Below are 21,981 nucleotides of genomic sequence, written 5' to 3' on the forward strand. Positions count from 1 at the left end.
CCTGCAGAAGGCTACAACCTTCTCTCGTTCTCCAGCTTCTCCTGGAAGGGAGCTGCAACCCCCTTAGATCTTGTAATAGCCGATCCTTTTACTATTACGTAGGTGCAAGCCTACTGAATGATCATTTTCCAGCTGCTACTGGGAGGGAGCTACCATCCCCTTAGCTCTTGTACTAGTTGATGTACTAGTATGTAGGTGCTGACCTACAGAAGGCTACAACCTTCTCTTTCTTCCTCCAGGTACCATGTTTCATAAATTTTCAGACTGGATACTCATGGAACACATCATCATAATCTGAAGGCCATGTTTCATCCAATTTTCATACTAGACCCATCAATATCATTGAAGCACACAATCAATCAACACTAGAATCATCAATCTCTGAATCACCCAATACTGAATCACTGAAACCTAGTCAACAAATTGAAATCACCAGAACACATAGTGTTATAGACATTTTTGTGCCTAACAGCATGAAGCATGAAATGTCAATAATCTAAGGGATCCAAAGTCCCTAAACATGTTGTTCCTACCCCTAGAGGAACAAGGTCAGCAAACCACAGCACTAAATATCAGTTCTCCACCTGAAAACACTCAAAAACAAGCTAATTCTGGATCATGTCAATTGCTCCACTGAGCATCTGCGCTGAATGTCAACTGCTCCACTCTGTACCTGCGCTGAATTTCAACTGCAAAGAAGGCTACCTGCGCTGGGTGAGTTTGGCCAAGTGGCACAGTCATTCCTCAAGGTGTCAATGCCCAGGAAGCTTCCAAAATGACACTTGGATCAGAGAATTCGCCTAGTGATGAGTAAGAGGGTCTAGATCTCCAAGTGGAAGCAAGAACCTCCAAGTGGACTCAAGAACTGAAGAATAACTGAAGTGGGAGAGGACACTAGTCAGCTCCATGCCAAGCTCAAGCTGACTCATCCTTTCTCCAAAACTCCTATATATAGAGCTCTCTCATGAGGTCTAAGGGGGCTGGAATCTTGTGAATGTAAGGAAGTGCTGTTGGTTTGAGTATAGAACTATTGGGTGATTTGCTTGAAGGAGGTGAAGAGGAGATTTCTTTCTGCTGGGAGGTGATGCTGGATTGGGTCTTTTATGGTTGTAACACTTCCTGAACTTTACTTCTTCCATTAATAAAGCATTTGATGTTCTTCTATATGCATGTGTCTCAATGGTGTATTGTTATACTTGTGTATTTGATTTATTCTAATCCTTGAATCAATTATGAATGTATGCTTCTTGTAGTTTCCCTCTCTTGCCATTTTGCAGGATCTTGGTGTAGCTGGGCCAGTGAAAGAGCAAGGAGCTGGGAGCAAGCAGCAAAGAGAGAAGATTGGATCAAGCATTAGCGGAAGACATCGGTTAGTGGATCTCTTCCTCCTCTCTCTTACATCTCATAAAGAAGTAATCTTGAATAGCTTTGCTTTGATTGTTGCTGAGGTACTATCACCCTTAGAGTGGGATAGGGTCATTCCGTATTGGATACTTTTCCCAACAACAAATTGGCGACTCCGCTGGGGATCGTATCTCGTTGGTTGTTTGTGTTTTTGCTATTCATTTCATAAACACAGGGAGTACCGAATCGAACTGCATTTAGATCTTTCAAATGCAAAGTAGAGGGCAGCTACTCTAGCTCAGTTTCTGGGCATGTTTATGATTTGAAGAGCTGATTCAAAAGGACTCTAAATAGCTCTTAGTGATAGCTTTTCATCCTCCTTTTCATCCCTTAGTGTGTACTTGACTGATAGCTTCTGATTTGGCCAAAAACTGTGAATTTTTGAGCAATCTGCGACCCGGAAACTGAGAAAAACGAAATTTTGAATCTTCAGTGCAGGCACTGTGAAGGCAGTCTGCATTTCAGCGCAGTTCCCGAAGGGGCTACCTGCACTGAAGGTCAAACTGCCAGTGTACTACCTGCGCTGAACCAGTTTTTCCTAGTGCTACTGGGGTTCCCTCCTGTTTATTGCCCTGTTTTCACCCTTGTTTTTGCAGCCTGTTACCAGTCAATGTACCTATCTGAAACCAACTTTCCTTGCCACTATTCCGCCTCGGTTGTATAAAGAAACTGTGTTTGTTCTTTGTGTATTTCTTGTATCATTTTCAGTTTCCCATAACGAAAGTGAACTAGTCTTGCTGTGGCCTCTTAGATCTAGACCTGTGATAAAGTGTTGTTTTGATCTTAAGAGTTAGTTTATTTGCTGTTCATAGCTGATTGAGCTTTTGCTTTCGTCATATGGTTTGAATTTATATATTTCTAGTGTCGAAACAAGTAAATCTTAAGGTGTCTTTTGATTTTGGACAAGCTTGTTTGCTTTCACTTGAAATTGAATTCAAAGTTATACAACAGCTTTCTTTTTGTATTGCACCAACATTAAGAAAGAGAAAAGAAATACCTGCATTGTGCATGTACATTTTGACAGTTTGTATGTTGATTTAGGAAAAAGTGCATTAGTGTGTGCTCTATGATTTGTGTGAAAAGATGATGTCTTTCTTTTCCCTCAGTAGTTAAGATTTTCAAAGTTGAAAGATTGAAAATCTTGCTTATCATCTTAGACTGCATTTAGGAGTGTTACTATACATCTCGTGGTGATCCATAAAGGCAAATTGCTTAACAAGATCAACCTTAAAATAAATTGAATTTACATAACAACGCATTGAAACATAACGCAAACACATAGAGGTCTAAGCTAGAGACGTGTTCTGGCGTTGTTAAACGTGATATCTTAGCGTTGAGTGGTTGGGTGATTCCTCCACGGTGAAGCGATAAGTATCAATACGGACTTGTGCTCCCACGTACCGTCGCGTATATATTGGGAGACCCCTATAGGAACAAAGCCTTTATCCATAGGAAACCGTGTCGACCGCCCTACTGATCGCAATGCAGTGAACACATCATTCACGAAGATCGACCACTCGTACCGTAAAACGTATTCTGTGGTTTTGCGAAAAGTTTGGCACACCCTCTGCCTAGAACTCCAGAGCAGTTTCTTTTGGCCTTTTTCAAACTCTATAACTGAAAAATTCCATCCGAGCATTTGTCGCTTCGGGCTCGTTAAAACATCGAAGGAGACTAGAGTCATCTTTAGCTTTTTCTCGACTCTTAAAAAGTGAAAAAGCAAGTTGTGTCTAAAGCATCGTTATAAAATTTATTTTAAACGGAACATAATCACCTCCTATTCCTACGTTGATCTGTAGGTTGAGAACATGGAACGCCCCAACCAAGGAATTCCACATGATGGAAATCCTAGTCCTTTCTCCTCTTAGGGAGAAGTTGGTGCGCCCCACATGGCCACATTGTCGCTTCCAGGACTGACAATTGGCCTGCCAATTTGGCTATTCTCAACCAATGTAGTTCAGAACACCATGGTTCCTGAACAGTCGAGTCAATAGTTAGATCAGTCTAGAGCTGCCCACCAGCCTTCTACTTCCTATAACTCTTCCTCCAATCCTTCATCTTCGCAAGGTAGAGCCGACAAAAGCCAAGCTCCCATGGAGAAGAAGGAGAAGAAGAAGAGAGAGAAGAAGAAGAAGGAGCCTAAGGCGACTGAGGGCAAGCAAAAGACATCTGACAAAAATCCACACACAACACAGACTGGGCCTAAATCGCCATGTGTCATATGTAAAGGAGACCACTTCCATAGAGATTGTCCCTGTATTCCCCGGATACTAAGGGACTGGTCCCCTCATTTGCACAATTCGGGAGCATCAACCTCTGATAGCCATGTTGAATGCTTACCGTCAACCAGCGAAAGTGAAGGTTCAAGACAAAGGGGGGGAGCAAGATCCCCCTGCAGACTGTGTGAAGGCGATCACGCCATCCACCGTTGTCCCTTCTTAGACAAGGCGAAGAGAGTTTTGGAAGATCGCCCGGTTTCACCGTTGAGACTTCCTCCTGGATACAAAAAACTTGTGCCAAGTCCTTCGTTGGTTGAAAATACAGCTGGCCCACTCAAGTGGTCAGCTGAAGCGTCAGTCATTGAAAATGAACCTACTGAATTGAGACCAGACGAAAGTCTAAAGGTCGATACGGTAGTTGACCCGGTTCTTCCTTCAGAGGTTTCATCCTCAAATGACACCGTCACTGAAGATTCATCTTCAAATGACACCCTCACTGAAGAGAATAAGGATGACACCATCCAGATTCTTTTCATCAACACAGATTCTGATGAGCATCAGGGCAATGCGCCCATTCCTTTATCGCAGGAAGGAACATCGTCAGGGTCATATCCGACCGTGTATTCGGTCCCACCGCCAAGCAACCTGGTCGTGTCCTTTGATTGGAACCAACTAGGCAGACCCCGGTTGCCAGCCAGTATACCATTCAGAATCATAGTCCAAATTTATAGAATGGTAATGGCTGGCACTATCATTGATGAAGGGGCATCTGTGAGTATCCTTTCCTCTATTGCTTGGAAAGCACTGGGTTCCCCGGCGCTTTTGCCTGAGATAAGAAATCTCTCGGGTTTTGATAAAGGAACCAGTCGACCATTAGGGATCCTCCCCAATGTGCCTGTTACATTGAAAGGGAAGACCGTTCAAATGAACGTGATGGTCGTTCAAGGACCCTTGGATTATAACCTACTCCTTGGACGAGACTATATATATTGCATGGGAGCTATAGTCTCCTCACTCTTTAGAGTAATGTGTTTTCCACACGAAGGAAGAATGGTCAAGCTCGTAGACAAACTTTCATTTCCAGGATCACGCATCGCAAATAGTCAGATACCAACCCTGAATGGTCTATTCACCCAAGAAATGTCTCCACCCCCAGTCCTCCTTCCCGATGAGTGTGAGTGATTCGGAAAGATGGGACTGGAACCCAGGGGGCATGCATCCTGGTCTGCTTCGGGCAGAGGAAACCTTGGGTATAAGGTAGAATTTCCGTGAAATAATATGACTAGTCCGTACCCCGTCCGTGGATGGAAGAGGGGTTGTTCTAGAACAGGATTCTTTTGTTAAGGTTACTTGTTTGACAAAGGTCATTCACCATTGTCTACTTCGGTAGACAGTGCCGAGGAAATGTTTTCGTTTGATGGTGTTAACAAAACAATCTTTGGGTAACCAGAAAGAGGCAAGCCTCACCCTTTAAAACAAATGTTTTATCGGATAAGTAGGGGTAGCCTTGAAATTATACCTTACACCTGGGGGCATGCAACCTTTTGGAATGCAAGCAAGGGACGACTATTTATTTTTTTAAATTTTTAGGTCCTCCCTTTAAACCTGTAGGTCTAACCCTTTAAACTCGTAGGATTAGCCGTTTCCAAACTTGCATAAAGAAAGGATATGAGGAGCATAGCTTCGTGAGATAAAGCTCCATAAAAAATAGCTATCTCACAGGAGACATTCTTATCTTATGACTGGTATATCGAGCAGTTTTAGCACATAGTTCATGCTCGTTAAAAAATAAACATAAGATTCGAGCAGTTTTAGCAAATAGTTCATGCTCATTAAAAAATAAACATAAGATTCGAGCAGTTTTACCGCGGAATTTATGCTCGTTAAAAAATAGAAAAGCGAGATCCGAGCAGTTTTAGCACATAGTTCATGCTCGTTAAAAAATAAACATAATATTGAGCAAGAGTTTCCTCCAGAGTTTAAGCTCATTAAAAAATGAACCTATTCCGGTAAATAACCATTGTGATCGTAAATTTATTAGCCATAAAAAGCCTTGGTCGTGTTTGCACCTGCCACCTCCATTCCATTTGGCCGATCGTTCACCTCCATATGATTGTTTACATATTTTGAGGAACAGCTGCGAAGAGTGATTTCACCTAGCCATCCTTGTGACACTGCCGTGATTGGAAAATTCCAACCTGTACCTGGAATCTGCTTCTATCCCTGTTTATCACTCGTTCCTCAAAAGACGAGTCTTCTTTGAGCTCTTTTCAACTGACTCGTAAAATATGAAAAGTTTGCCGAGTTTTGGCCTTCCAGCTCGTTAAAGTGACCGGAAGAGCTATCCCTCCTCTAGATTTTAATCTTTTTGGACCTGAGGGATTATTACACAAAAAGGTCGAGCGCTTGTTTATTCGGCTCGTTAAAATTATCGAAAACTCATCCCTTCTGTATTGTTTTATACTTTTTCGGACTTAAGGGATTAGATGACGAAAAAGGAATTTTGGAGTTAACTTTCTGTACCTTTTCAGACTCTCTAAAAATGAAAAGGACCGAGTTTTCCTTGTCGTTAGACTCGTTAAAATGATTAAATAGCGACAAACTTGTCTTTAGACGAGAATGAGTTTCCCTATCGCTAGGCTCGTTAAAACATATCGATGGGCTTGCTCGAAGGGCAAGTTATAGAACAAGCATATGTTATCCTCCTCAAGCTTGACAAAAATAAAGAGGTACTGGTCAGAAATGACTGGGGAAAAATTGGGAGAACCTCAAAGCTTTAATGGTAGCAAGTCGCTCTTGAACATGACACTTTTCCTCCATATCACATCGGGTTGGGTTGTTTCATTCACTAGTCTCATCACCATGGTCTTCGCCAAACCATCCACATTTGGGGTAATGCTACCGATCCATCGCATCAGTGTCGTTATATGTTCAAGAGATGCTGTTCAGAAAGAGTCAACCGTGTCCCATCCACTGCCATACATTATCCTTCATCCACCCATGATCGCCACCCTGAATCATATTTCACAGATTGTTTTCACCTCCACTAAAATCATTAGCTCCGTTCCGTGTCACTAATGTGGGATTCATTAAGGCCCTCCTTTGACGGATCGCTTCTTGTCGACTTCAGCTCATTATCCAAGAAGTTGATCTAGGAACAACCCCCTCAGTACTTTGAAGCTTGCATGCCTCAATGGCAAGTTTCTCACTTCCGGCGACAGGTATACATCAATGACCTTCGACCAGAAGATTTCGCGTGGTGTTCGACGCCAAGTCTTATATTCACACCACGTGAATTGTACTGCAGTACCTTGAGGGTCATTATCATTATCGGTGATTCCTCTCGCGCTTGTTAACGGTTTACATCATTGATCGGTAATCAAGCGATGTCTTTCCATGTTCGACTTCAACGCAATTCTCACATGGATCGACTTGTACTTAGAGTGAAGATCGAACGAGTTTGAAGACCCCGGATCTAGTTTCATCCATCTGGGCTGCGATATATATTCAGGAAACATAAAGACATTTGATATGTACATCATTGCAGTAGATGATCATCCTACTCAAAGGATGATAATTTCAACAGAGAATTATCAGTCTACCATCAGACGATCGTCTGTTCTGTGTACCAAAATGAATTTATAAAGCTGAGCATGGGAATGCCCGCCTCAGCTAGATCATGAAAGCAGAAGGAAAAATAATGTATTGTATTGTATTTTATTACAGGTCACCTCTCAGCGATTGAATGAACTTCGGATCCTCCTGATAAAGCATTTCACCCGATAAACGACCTCATACTTTAGGGGGCAACTGTTATAGACATTTTTGTGCCTAACAGCATGAAGCATGAAATGTCAATAATCTAAGGGATCCAAAGTCCCTAAACATGTTGTTCCTACCCCTAGAGGAACAAGGTCAGCAAACCACAGCACTGAATATCAGTTCTCCACCTGAAAACACTCAAAAACAAGCTAATTCTGGATCATGTCAACTGCTCCACTGAGCATCTGCGCTGAATGTCAACTGCTCCACTCTGTACCTACGCTGAATGTCAACTGCAAAGAAGGCTACCTGCGCTGGGCGAGTTTGGCCAAGTGGCACAGTCATTCCTCAAGGTGTCAATGCCCAGGAAGCTTCCAAAATGACACTTGGATCAGAGAATTCGCCTAGTGATGAGTAAGAGGGTCTAGATCTCCAAGTGGAAGCAAGAACCTCCAAGTGGACTCAAGAACTGAAGAATAACTGAAGTGGGAGAGGACACTAGTCAGCTCCATGCCAAGCTCAAGCTGACTCATCCTTTCTCCAAAACTCCTATATATAGAGCTCTCTCATGAGGTCTAAGGGGGCTGGAATCTTGTGAATGTAAGGAAGTGCTGTTGGTTTGAGTATAGAACTATTGGGTGATTTGCTTGAAGGAGGTGAAGAGGAGATTTCTTTCTGCTGGGAGGTGATGCTGGATTGGGCCTTTTATGGTTGTAACACTTCCTGAACTTTACTTCTTCCATTAATAAAGCATTTGAGGTTCTTCTATATGCATGTGTCTCAATGGTGTATTGTTATACTTGTGTATTTGATTTATTCTAATCCTTGAATCAATTATGAATGTATGCTTCTTGTAGTTTCCCTCTCTTGCCATTTTGCAGGATCTTGGTGTAGCTGGGCCAGTGAAAGAGCAAGGAGCTGGGAGCAAGCAGCAAAGAGAGAAGATTGGATCAAGCATTAGCGGAAGACATCGGTTAGTGGATCTCTTCCTCCTCTCTCTTACATCTCATAAAGAAGTAATCTTGAATAGCTTTGCTTTGATTGTTGCTGAGGTACTATCACCCTTAGAGTGGGATAGGGTCATTCCGTATTGGATACTTTTCCCAACAACACATAGTAGAACACATAACTCTGCAACAATGTTCAGATCTAACTATATCATCAAAAATCATGTATCAGAGTCCATACGCTACTTGGAAGAGCTGAGCTAGTGTGTATACGCAACTTCACCAAAGCGAACTAGCGTATATGTCATTAACTACTTACTTATAATTTCGCTGCACTTCCTAAATCTAGACAAACCCAGATCATTACATATACAAGGATAATACGTATGTTAGCAATCAGATCTAGTCCATCAGATCACATAAAGATAAGTCATTATGATCCTGATCCATTATAGATCTCATCCATCAACACTAAAGCTAAACACAATCAATCAAACTAAATATGTAGAATACTGACACCAGTAAACAATCATCAGAACTCATCAACAACCAGAACCACCTATAACTTCAAACATCATAGTTCATATGGTATACGGTACTTAGATGTATCTAACCTGCATATGTACGCACTTTTATCATATTCAACCAGCGTATACATCTGTAAATATTCATTCATGATTTGCAGCTATTCCAAAACTTGAGTTATACCCAGATCATAATATTTATAGAACATTACATGCGTTAGTATACAGATCTAGAATAAGCGTGATAAAACCGTATAGAGATGATTCATTCCAAGCCATTAGATCCCAATCTATCTTTAGATCTTGTCCTCCATCAACCTCTGAGATTCATCCTTAGCAAAGCATTATGAACCCATAACCTGCATACTAGATCTCATACTTCATTAGATATTCAAGACTTTTTGAATGCCTTTTCCTAATGATCTTCTTCTCCTTTTATAGTCTTAGGCCTTACTCAATACCATGGCCCAAAACCATAGAGAATCAATACCATGGACCTAATACCTAGGTTCAACACTTCAGACAAGATACCATGATCCAAATACCAAGGACTAAATACCACGGACCCAAAACTTAGTTTTCCGACATGTACATGCCTTTCCTTGCGTGAAAGTGCGTTTGTACGGTATACGCACCTTTGTATATAGTGATCCTGTGTGTATACACTACTTGGTATATAGCAAACCTATGTATATACGTGACTTGGTATATAGTGAACCTGCGTGTGTACACGACTTGGTATATAGTGAACCTACGTATGTATGTGACTTGGTATATAGTGAACCTGCGTATATACTTTCCTTTCTTCATTCTTTGTAGCTTGATCATCAATTCTTTGCTACTAACCTGCTGCACTATGATCTATCATATGTGTGAGTTGCCATGAAGGAAAACACTTGTATCATAATGCCAACAATCTCCCCCTTTGGACTTGATGGAAAAGCTAACTTTCCATACTGAGAACTACCATCTTAACGAGTTGTCATTGTTAATTACATATGAACTAATTCCTTTGAGCTGTCGTGCATCCCATGTATTCTGTCACATCTGATATCTCTTCTGTAGATTCATCTAGTTATATATAAGTGAGTTGTTCTTCTACAAGGGGTTGCCATCAAGTACAACACATGCATTATAATTCCAACAATCTCCCCCTTTGGACTTGATGGCAACAACCATACCAAGTCACTCTCCCCCTTTGACATCAAGGGCAAAGGGCGAACCAAGATATTCTCTTCCTCGATATACATTCCGCTGTCCATACTCCCTCTTAGTACATGCTGAAATCTCTGCTCTGCTGAAGTGTGTTGTTCATGCTCCCCCTGACTGTAGGCAAGGTCTCAAGAAAGATGTTTTGCAAAAATAAAATGACTCTATACATCATAAATGACCTTCCTATCACTGTGGAGTACTAAAGAAGGCATGTTTTTGGTAATTATTTCAGCATATTTTCATTAGAACTTACAAACCTTTTGCATCATGAACTAGGTAAATGATAAAGAATTACAATAAAACTTGTGAGATTAATATGCAGATCAAAAACGCTGACAATTGTCATTTTCTTATGCAGGAAGAAGGAAAAACAAAAAACTGCCATTCTAAAGGAAAGGACAAGGACAGGTTAACCGTTGTCCCTTTGACGGGGAACCATATGCAAACAAGGCAAAACAAATCGAAGCGAACTAGCCCAGGAAAGGAAGTGGAGATATCGGCTCAGCGCAAGAAAGAAAAGAGATAACTGAGGACTAACGGTTCGGCGAATCCCTCAGGATCCTTTGATCCTGAGGGATCACTGCTTTAACTATTTTTTCACCTAGACATCTCTGCCTTCACCATTATAAAAGGGGCAGCACTGTTAGCTCAAAGGGGGGGTCGAGTCTATTATGATGTTTTATGTAATCTCTCCTAAATATTGAAACTTTAATCATCGAGTCTCGTTGAGAACTGATTTACTGTAATTCTGTCTTATGCATTAATACAAACTTGGTTGCTATTTCATCTCTGAGTCCGGAATAACTTCACGCGGTGTACCCCTGGAGGCTAAGGCCCCAACCCTGGAGGACACTTGCTCCTGTACTATTACTTTTGGTTTTTGCGTGGTTTTCTTGTCAGCATTATTCAGTAATCTGATATGTTTTTTTAGTTTACATCACACACTCTGTTATGTTCGATTTACTGAAGTTTCTAAAGATAGAACCATTGTATTAACTTTGCAACGTATTACTGTCCCTTTAAGTGTTGATATGATATTGCTAGTCTTTGCAGAATACTGTTGCTGTTCAATTACAGAGTATCTGTGCTATACATTTATTTCATTGGTATCACTGAACTCATCTTAGGAATCATGTTCTTTGCGACTGTTGAACCTATAAACATTGCTGTTCCATTCTGAAATACAATCGTAATCTTTATAACTGAGATTGATAACTGGTTTACCAAGATCAGGTTACTATTAAGGTGTGCTGTGTGCATATATGTATGGTTTTCAAGCACTGTTCTATAATCTATCATTAATCAATACTGTTCCATTTTTGCGTGTTGTTCAATTCATACTTAAAAGTGAAGGATTTCCATTTGATTCCTGTAGGACACGATTATTGCATTTGATCTTGTAGACTAAGGCGTTGTTGTTTATTAGACTCAATTTCTGTTACAGTTTCCTGTTTCCTGTTCCATTTCAGGTTTGTTGTTCTATTTCTTATTTGTTGTTCTATTTCTTATCTTCCGTTCCATTTCTTTTCATTTGCATTATTGCTATTTTGGGTGTGAAGAATGATCTAAGACTATAGTGGGCATCGACATTTACTATCTGGTCCCCAGATCCATGATATGTTCTCTGATTTCCTTTGATACCATCAGTTTACCAAGGGACGAGTTACTACTACTGAACCCTTGACTGATAAATTGCTTAGTTTTCTGAATGTGTGGTTTAGTCTTTCAAAGTAGTTTGTTGTAAGCTAGAATCCATTTATTCTTGTATTTATTGAGCACTGTACTACTAGCATTACTCTGGAAAATGATAGCCTCAGACTGAGACACTCTTTGAAATAACAAAATGTTCTTGGATTGGCAAACTAATGTGAGGTAATTAGAGGTGAAAGAGAGGTATTTTATAGCTCGACATTTTGGCAGCGTTGCTGGGGAAAGAGTGTAGCCATTTGTTCCTTTTCAGAGTAGTGTAAGAACCTGCTAGGGAAGAATTGGGTTTTAAAAATGGAAGGTAAGAACCTACGTGTGGAGCATGTAACAACCCTGCTCCCCTGCCCGCTTTCCTACAGATTTGCTGTTGTTTTGTTTGGATAGAACCTAGCAGTTGATTTGTGTGCATGACTAAGCAAAAAAAGCCAGAAAAGAATCCCAAACCTCTACCCAAGCTAGAAAACTCTAAGGGGCTGGTGACCCTTGGCCGATCAACCTTCATAGACGAAATCTTCAAGAAAGCAGAATCTCAGCCTTCAGTAGGACCCAGAAAAGTTATCTCTAGACAGCCTACTAGTTCCCTTTAGGTCACAGGATCACCATCTGTAGCCTTTGCTGAGGTGCATAGTCAAACTGAGGAGTAGGAATTTCAAGAAATTGAAAATTCTAGTCCAGAACTATTGGAAGAAGGGAATTTCAGCAATCTTTGTGAAGGAGGAGGAGAAACAGGGGAAACTGAGGAACCAAGGTCTCCTCTTGGGTCAACTCAACCATTGAACATCGTAGACAAGGGAAGTGCTACAAAAATCATTTTTGAAGAAACTCAATCTCCTTAGACATTAGGCACTCTCATTATCCCAGATAGAGGAAGTGCTATCAAAACCATTCCTATTAAAGCCATTCCCTCTCAACCTAGGAATACCCTCCAAGATATCCCAGAAGGTTATTGGCATATATTCGACCAAATGGTTCAAAACCAGCCAAACACCCAAACCTCTACATTGCAATACCCCATAGTGGATACTACAGCAAATGCGCCTATGAAAGCAATCCCTCTTCAACATATCCCTACATTTTACGGTCTTACATCAGAAGATCCAGATGCATTTCTATTTGACTTCGATGTGCTGTGTAGGGGATATGATTACACCACCGACCCCTAGAAACTAAAATTATTTCCCTCTACATTAAAAGGGGCTGCCTTAAGATGGTTTATGGGATTAGGTGGTGGGGTTATAAATAACTGGGATCAAATGAAAGAATCTTTCCTAAAAAAATATCAAGACTATTGCAGGTCTAGAGAACTGAAGGATGAAATATTCCAGATGTTAGCTAGACCAAATGAAACATTAGAGGAGTATGTGGAACGTTTTCAGTATAATCTTCAAAGATCTCCTTATGCATCACTACCTTTACCTGATAATGTGTTGAAAACAACATTAATTAGGGTCATGAAGGAACAATGGATTGAAACATTAAACATTATGGGAAAAGGAGATATTTATCAGGAAAATTTTGCTAACATTATTGATTTATGTATCAGGAGATCAAGAGGCAGCACAAGATTAAAACCGACAGAACATGATCGGTTTGTAAGAGATAATAAAATTTCAACAGAAGGAGTAACGCGTGCAGAAATTGGAAATTTATTGGAAAATTTTAAAACTGATATACTAGGGACACTAACTACCCAACTTGATATTATGCAGGCCAAACAGAAGCAAATGGAGGCAGAACAGAATTTGGTGATCTTCTGTCCCCGATGCAGGAAAAAACATAGCCATAAGGAATGTCCACTAGATGCAGCCCAAACATGCACCATTTGCACAAAAGATCACCTTACGGAAAGCTGTCCCTCACTTCCCAGATTAAAAGCAGTATATAAGGAAGCAGAAGAAGAGCCAAAATCAGTGTATCTGCTCAACCAGCGCCGTCAGTGGCAGCCGCGATAGTCTGGTATGTTTTCGGACCCAACTTCTTCTTTTCTGTCTCCACAGTATAATGCTCAACAATATAATATGTGGAAAAATCAACCTCAACCTCCGTTTCCAAATTGGTCACCACAGTCGTTTCCATCATCAACACCGTGGCCGAATCAGGCAAGCCAATCTAGTTGGCCAAATTTTCCCTCTGCCCCACCATATTGGCAAAGTAATGCATACCCACCACAATAGACTCCCCCTACTTCACAAAGTCCAACCTGGCAAACGAACTGGCAAAGACCGATGCATCAGCCAGTAGGAACCATTCTGCTCCCTCAACCTACACTGCCAGCCTTACAACAAAATCCCTAGTCTAATATGAGATTGCAACTCTCAGCCCAACCCAACCCCAATCCAAATAACAGACTGGTCCAATCTGTCCAAATAGTAGAAACATCAGAAATAGGAGCCGATCTAAGGGAGTGTAATGATCTTCAGCTAAGATATGGGTGTATTATTGAAACTGAGGGAGATAAGACAGTCCATGTTTAAAATCCGTTACCCAAAGAACAACTGTCACAAGAGGAGGATGTGAACAAAAAACAAACTCATAACCAAGCAACCACATCCTCTCCCCTGTTCCCAGAATGATTAATCATACCTCGGCCTACAAAATATCCTGATTTTGACATTTTGGGAGAGTTACAAAATTTGTACATAAAAATTCCATTCCTCCAAGCAATTCAGGACATTCCGATATATGCAAATACTATCAAAGAATTGTGTGTAAAGAAACCAAGGAGGAATATAGCAAACAATCCAAGAGTCCAAGTAGTTGGCACTCTATCTGACTTATTATTAGGAAAGAAACACCCATCAAATACGAAGACCCAGGAAATCCAACAGTCACCGTACAAATTCATGGTCTAACTTTCCCCAATGCCTTAGTTGATCTAGGAGAAGCAATTAACATCTTAACAACTACTACTTGCCAAAAGCTAGGCATTACATCTGTAGAACCCACCTCTACCTTACTAGAACTGGCCGACCGATCTGTGGTTAGGCCAGAGGGCACACTACATGATGTCATGGTATCTGTTGACTCATGGGAATATCCGACCGATTTTCTGATAATAAATCCCAAAAGCTGACTTGATGGACATCCATTGATTTTAGGTAGACCTTGGCTTGCAATTGTCAATGCCTATATTGGCTGCCGACAAGGGAATATGACTATAACGAGAGGGGTGAATGTCAAGAACTTGGCATTATATCCTCCAGCACAACCAAGTGACACAATAATAAAAACTAATAAGCACCCTGTATCATACCTTACTAACAACATTAGATGTCCATTAACTATACAAGAGGCACTTGATTTTAAAGACCAGACAAAAGATGATGCCATTAATAATTTTATTAGTCAAACTGAACTCAGATCCCGCACACAATGTCACATGATAGAGGTAGCCTTCGATAACGAATTAGAAGAAGATCCTCTTAAAGATACGCATGATCAAACAATACTTGTTACCTCTGTTGCAAATAGTAAAGTTGTGGAAATTGAACCGAGAAAAACCTTAAACATTAATGCTAACCTCACCTCCGAACAAGAAACGAAGCTCATCCATTTATTAAGGAAATACAAAGAAGCATTTGCATGGGACTACCCTGATATGAAAGGAATTGACCCCCAATTATGTACACACCACACTTACATAGAAAAAGATGCGAGACCTATTTGCCAACCTCAAAGGAGACTTAACCCTCATCTAAAAGATGTGGTAAAAGCTGAACTTCAAAATTTTTTAGTTGTCAATTTCATCTATCCTATCTCCGATAGTAAATGGGTCTCTCCGCTTGTGGTGGTACCAAAAAAGAATGGGAAATGTAGAATTTGTGTTCACTACAGAGAACTAAATAAAGCAACACAAAAAGACCACTTCCCTCTCCCATTCATCGATCAAGTATTAGACACTTTGGTAGGAAAGAAATTCTTTTCTTTCTTAGATGGCTTCAGTGGATGCAATCAGATTCAGATTGCCCCTCAAGACCAAGAAAAAACCACTTTTACTTGTCCTTGGGGAACATTTGCCTACAGAGTTCTACCTTTTGGCTTATGCAATGCCCCTGCAACATTCCAAAGGGCTATCCTCAGTATTTTTGCAGACTTAATAAATGAAGGACTTGATGTATACATGGATGACTTTACACCATACGGAGATGATTTCGATCCAGCATTGGATACACTGGAAAAAGTCCTACAATGCTGCATTGCTACTAGGCTTTGTTTAAGCCATGAAAGATGCTATATGATGATGACTGAAGGACTTATTCTAGGACACTATATTTCAGCAGCTGGCATTCAGGTAGACCTAGCCAAAATCCAAATAACTTTGCTTATTCCCACTCCTACCACTCAAATGGAGGTACGCAGTTTTCTTGGATTTTCTGGTTATTATAGGAGGTTTATAAAACTTTTTTCGCATATTGTTGCACCCTTGTATGCACTAATAGGTAATGTTGATTTTCTTTGGATAGAAAAATGTGAACGTGCTTTCCATGATCTGAAGAAGCTTGTGTCCACAACCCCAGTCCTTCCAGGACCAAATTGGGATTTTCCATTTCAGATATCATCTGATGCCTCAGATACAGCCATTGGAGCAGTCCTTGGGTAGGAAGGGGATAAAAAACCATATGCTATTTATTATATTAGCAAAAAGTTATCCCCTTCTGAACTAAATTACACTCTTACTGAAAAATAATTTCTAGTTGTAATACATGCTGTCAATAAGTTCAGACATTACATTACTGGATATTCTGTTATCTTGTATACATATCATTCTGCCATAAAATATTTAGCAAACAAGCCTATCACGAATGGCAGAATAACTAGATGGCTGATTTTATTGCAGGAATTTGATATTACAATCAAGGATCGACCTGGAAGAGAAAATCCTGTAGCCGATTTTCTTTCAAGAATGCCAAAGCCAATTGATGCAGCAGCAGTTGAAGATCAATTTCCAGATGAGCATTTGTTTTCTGTTGCTGTTAAAATGCCCTGGTATGCTGATGTTTCCAGTTACCTAGCAGTAGGTAAACTACCAAAACATCTAACCCATAATGAGCGGAAACAGATTGTTCAGTGGAATGCTCGATTCTCTTGGGTTGGAGGCTACCTGTTCCACACAGGGGCAAATATCCATATCAGAAGATGCGTTCGTGAAGACGAAATCTTTGATATTTTAAAAGCCTACCATGACGGACCATGTGGCAGACATTTCACCGATCGCAAAACTGGACACAAGGTGCTGTAAACAGGGTATTATTGGCCTACAATTTTCAAAGATGCAAAGAAATTCGTCCAAGCTTGTGATAGTTGCTAGAGAGCAGGACTCCCTGGTCAGTTCGATGAGATGCCCTTGAACCCACAGCTAGTCATTGAACCATTCGAATGACGGGCCCTTGATTTTGTTGGACCAATTAACCCACCCTCGAACCAGAAAGCATATATTTTGGTGGCAACAGAATATGTCACCAAATGGGTCGAAGCACAGACATTGCCAAGAGCTACAGAAGATTTTGTCATACAGTTCTTGTTCCACATATTTGTGCATTATGGCCTTCCAATAGATATAATTACAGACGGTGGACCACAGTTTGCTGGGAACAAAATAGCCGCAACACTAAAAAATTATCATGTCCAACATAAAATCACTACTCCATACCACCCACAGGAAAATGGTCAGATAGAAAAAAACAATAAAATAATAGAAGCAATCCTAACAAAAACCATTGTGTCACATAGACGTGATTGGGCTGCCAGACTACCAGAAGCACTGTGGGCTTACAGAACAACATGGAGAAGCACCACTGGTTATTCACCTTATCAATTAGTGTTTGGAAAGCAACCTATTTTTCCCATAGAATTCAAAATCCAAACATTGCGAACAGCACAGGAAGTTGGCTTGGATCTAATTGAGGCACAGATTAATCGATTACAACAGATCAATGAGCTCGATGAAATTAGGCTCTTTGCACTCCAAAACACTGCACTGATCCAACAGCAGTGAGCTAAATGGAATGATGCTATCATTAAAAATAAAGCCTTCCACGAAGGAGACTGGGCACTTTTGTACGATTCCAGGTTTCAGTACTTTCCAGGGAAACTCCAGACTAGTTGGTTGGGACCATACGAAATCCAAAAGGTACATGAAAATGGTACTCTTAGTCTAATCACTATTGACGGTTCTGGATATGCCTTCAAGGCAAATGGCCACCAAGTTCGTCTTTATCGTAAACCACTCACTTGGGAGTCCTTCTGTCAGCAGCTACACCAAGACTTTGACATGGAAATTGTGGGGGAGGGAGAGAAGTCTTCCTCACCTGCGATTCATTAAGTCATTTATTTCTTTTTACACTTTGTACATAATTTCTTTGTTTTGTTAAATTATTTCTATATTAACACCTTGCTGTTACTTTTCCAAGAAGAAGCAATTTTATTATTTTTTTGTTGTTCCCTTTCTCAAAGAGACAACATTTCCGTCTTGTTGTTCCTTTTTCAAAGGAACAACACCTTTTGGATTAGCCGTTCATCTTGCTTTAATTTTGTTATTTTTCCTTACTTTGTGCTTTTTGCTGTTCCTTTTCCAAAGGAACAACATTTTTGCTTTCTGCTGTTCATTTTCCAAAGGAACAACATTTTCGATTTTTGATGTTCCTTTTTCAAAGGAATGACATTTGTGTGATCTGTTGTTCCTTTTCCAAAGGAACAACATTTTCGATTTTTGTTGTTCCGTTTCCAAATGAACGACATTTGTGTGATCTGCTGTTCCTTTTCCAAAGGAACAACATTTTTAATTTTTGTTGTTCCTTTTCCAAAGGAATGACATTTGTGTGATCTGCTGTTCCTTTTCCAAAGGAAAAACATTTTTTATTTTTGATGTTCCTTTTCCAAAGGAACGACATTTGTGTGTTCTGCTATTCCTTTTCCAAAGGAACAACATTTTCAATTTTTGCTGTTCCTTTTCCAAAGGAACGACATTTGGGTTTCTGCTGTTCCTTCTCCAAAAGAACAACATTTTTTATTTTTTTGTTGTTCCTTTTCCAAAGGAACAACATTTATGCTTTCTACTCTTCCTTTTTCCAAAGGGAACACTGCTTGTATTATTTTGTTCTTCCTTTTTGAAATAACAACATCCTCGTATTCCTTTTACTTATGCTTGCTCCCCTTGCTGTTTTAAATTAAGGTTGCTTACTGTTCCTGTTCTTTCAAGTCTTTTGGAATACAGCTATGCACTTATACAATGGATACAAAATCACAACATACTGAAATCGATGAATTATAAAATCACTATTTTTGTAAGAAAATGCTCTAAATTGGTAAGAGGACAGAGGGAAGGACACACTTACCCATTATCTTTTGCTGTCATTTTTCCACTAACTTTGCTCTGATTGGTCATCTTTATCATGTTGGTTCTTTTTAATCCTCTTTGATTATTATTTAGGACTAAGAGCAAAGGGGTTTATATCTTCCTATTGAGATGTTAAGACTTCTTCCACCATTCCTACTCTTAAGGAGTGTTGAACCACCCTTTGTGTATCAATCGGAAAGTATTTCATGAAAAAGAAAGAAAAAAGAGCAAACTGACTTGTTTATATAAGCTGTCAAATGCAAGATAGGGGGTCTCATCAAGACCCAGCCTACCATGATCATGAGGAAGAAAGTGAAGTGGCATTCCCACTATGGCCACCACACCAGGGATATGGTCCAAAAGGTATATCAAATAAAAGAACCCTTGGAACAGGAGGTCTCATCACGAGCCGACCTGCCCACTTTTCACTCCTTCCTCGTGAATGGAATTATGGCTAACTGGTCACCAAGCCAGCATAATGGCCTACATTTTGACATCACACAACATTTCCTAAGCATACACAAAGGATCATGGTTCCATGGGTGAAATAAACAACTCTGCCAGGGTTATGGACACCTGTCGGCAACAGAGCACTGTTAATGACATTGAAGTCACATTATTTATGCCAATAGGTAGGTATTAGCACCTTTCTGTTTCTTATGCCTTAGTAATAAATCACATAAATGTATATTATTTCCCGAACCATACAACACATGAAAATATATTATCACCAATCATGACAGAACAATTGACAATGACCGTGTGAGACTCGGTATGCATGGCAAATGTCCTATCCTCCCAGTCTCGCATCATATCACAGTAGTCTATTACGTATTAAGCGATCCAACTTTACACCTCGATTTCGGTAATCTGCTACTTCTATAAACATGGCATATTGCCATACGCTGTTCCTTTATGACTCTACTTTAGAACAGAATGGCACGCCGCTCCTTTATTTGATGGCCGGGACGGCCTATCACATTGTGGGGGTGAGGTTAACCTCATCATTTCCTAGATTACGTGTCAGACCGCTATTTGGGAAATTGTGTACTTGGGAATAGCACGGCTCAACGGTATACTATTTTTTATTTTTTCATGGCTTGCTATTCCTAAACCATTTCCATAGTATGCTCTGCGGCATTAGTAAAACCATTTAGATTGTGAACGAGTCCTACGTCTGTCAGCCTCTCTGTGTTTTAACAGTTGGTGTTCCATTGTCAAATTCTGAGATTTTACGGCGAAACCATAAACATGGGAGGAAGATCGATGCGGAGAGAACCACAGGTGTTAAAAGTCTCTGATGCTGCATCGGAAATCCTGGCAAGAGCAGGGTGGCTAACTTATCTCAATCGCTTACAGGAATCCAACGAGACTATAGCAATTGAATTCTTGCAGAATTTGCAAGAGGATTACTCCACAGTGAGGGTGAGACATATAACAGTCACTGATGTCATAATTGCATAGGTCTCAGGACTGCCAGCTGCTAGACCTGTATGGATGTTAAAGAAGGATAGATTGCAGAAGATCATAGAAACCTTCCAAGAGGAAGGCCAGAGCCTGACAATTAGAGGAAAGGGGGTTCTACCAGCAGCATTAGGAGAACCGTGGGTGGAATTGGCAAAGACCATTCAAAGCTACATCACCTATGAAGGAAGAAAAGACGTGGTAAGAACACGAAACTTAAAACTCTTAGTTTTATTTAAAGCAAAAATGCTCTGTAAATTTACCTGCATTTTTGAATTCATTACTGCATGACGTTGCATGGAGCATGAAAAAGGCACAACATGTAGAATCAGTTGTTAGTCATCATGGGTTAATACGGTTAATAGTTAGTCATAGCCTTACCCAGTAGCAGAGCAACTGGGAAGAGTTAATTGCCATGATAGATGGAGGATTGACCACACCATCCCCAAAACGTAAACATGCCACCAGTACACCTGAGCATCCAGAAAAATGAAGGAAATCGGTCCGACTAGCACGGCTAAAGGGAAGGAAGGAAAAATCCCAAGGAGATACCAGCCAACCAGTAGAGATAGACAATACAGGGGATGAGCAACCCCCATAATTAGAAGGAGAGGAAAATGAGAAAGAAGTGCAGGAAAATGAGGAAGAAGAAGTGCAGGAAAACGAGGAAGGAGAAACAGAGGAGGAAACCAAACAACCTGAGCAGGAGGAGGAAATCGAACAGTAGGAAGGCAGCACATTGCATAATCCATTGAGAGAAGATGAACTGGCCAAAATCTTGGCCAATATGGGCAAATATGGCCAACCTTCCATCCCACCAGATCTCCATGCTGAAGAAGAACCAAAAGAACACTCTGCTCAGGAAAGAAATGCACCTAAAGAATTACATACCGAGGAAGTAGAAGAGGAGAGTCAGCCTGTTCATGATGAAAATATGACAAGAGAAAGAAGTGATGCAGAATAGGAACAATCTGTTCCTAGCCAGACGACACCAGAAGAAATTCTGGAAGAAGGGGGGCAGAAAAGGAAGTCACCCAAGAAATAACAGAACTAGCTAGGGTTCTTGCCTCGGAGCAACCAGAGCAGAGCAACAAAGAAGCACCCTAGAGAGAAAATTAGGTAATTGATCCAGGTCATAGTCCAGGCCGTAGTGAACGGTTTGCTGTTTCTTCTAAGGAAATCGAGGAAATTAAGAAATTACGAAAATAACAGCAAAGACTACTGAATGTAATAGTTCAGCTTCGACAGCAGATCGGGATTTTGAAAGCAAGGAAAAGAGTAAAAAGGAATTTGGGAGGGAAACATGCAACCACTCTAGCAAAACGCCTCAAAACAAAGGATCGGGGGACTAGACTCCATTCTGTTGTTCAAAACCCTGTTGAAAAGCAGGCTGTTGTTCCAAATAT

The sequence above is a fragment of the Pinus tabuliformis genome, chromosome 1_2, assembly GCF_031772625.1.
Source record: "Pinus tabuliformis cultivar Carrire ecotype Pingquan chromosome 1_2, CPIR1, whole genome shotgun sequence".
NCBI lineage: Eukaryota > Viridiplantae > Streptophyta > Pinopsida > Pinales > Pinaceae > Pinus > Pinus tabuliformis.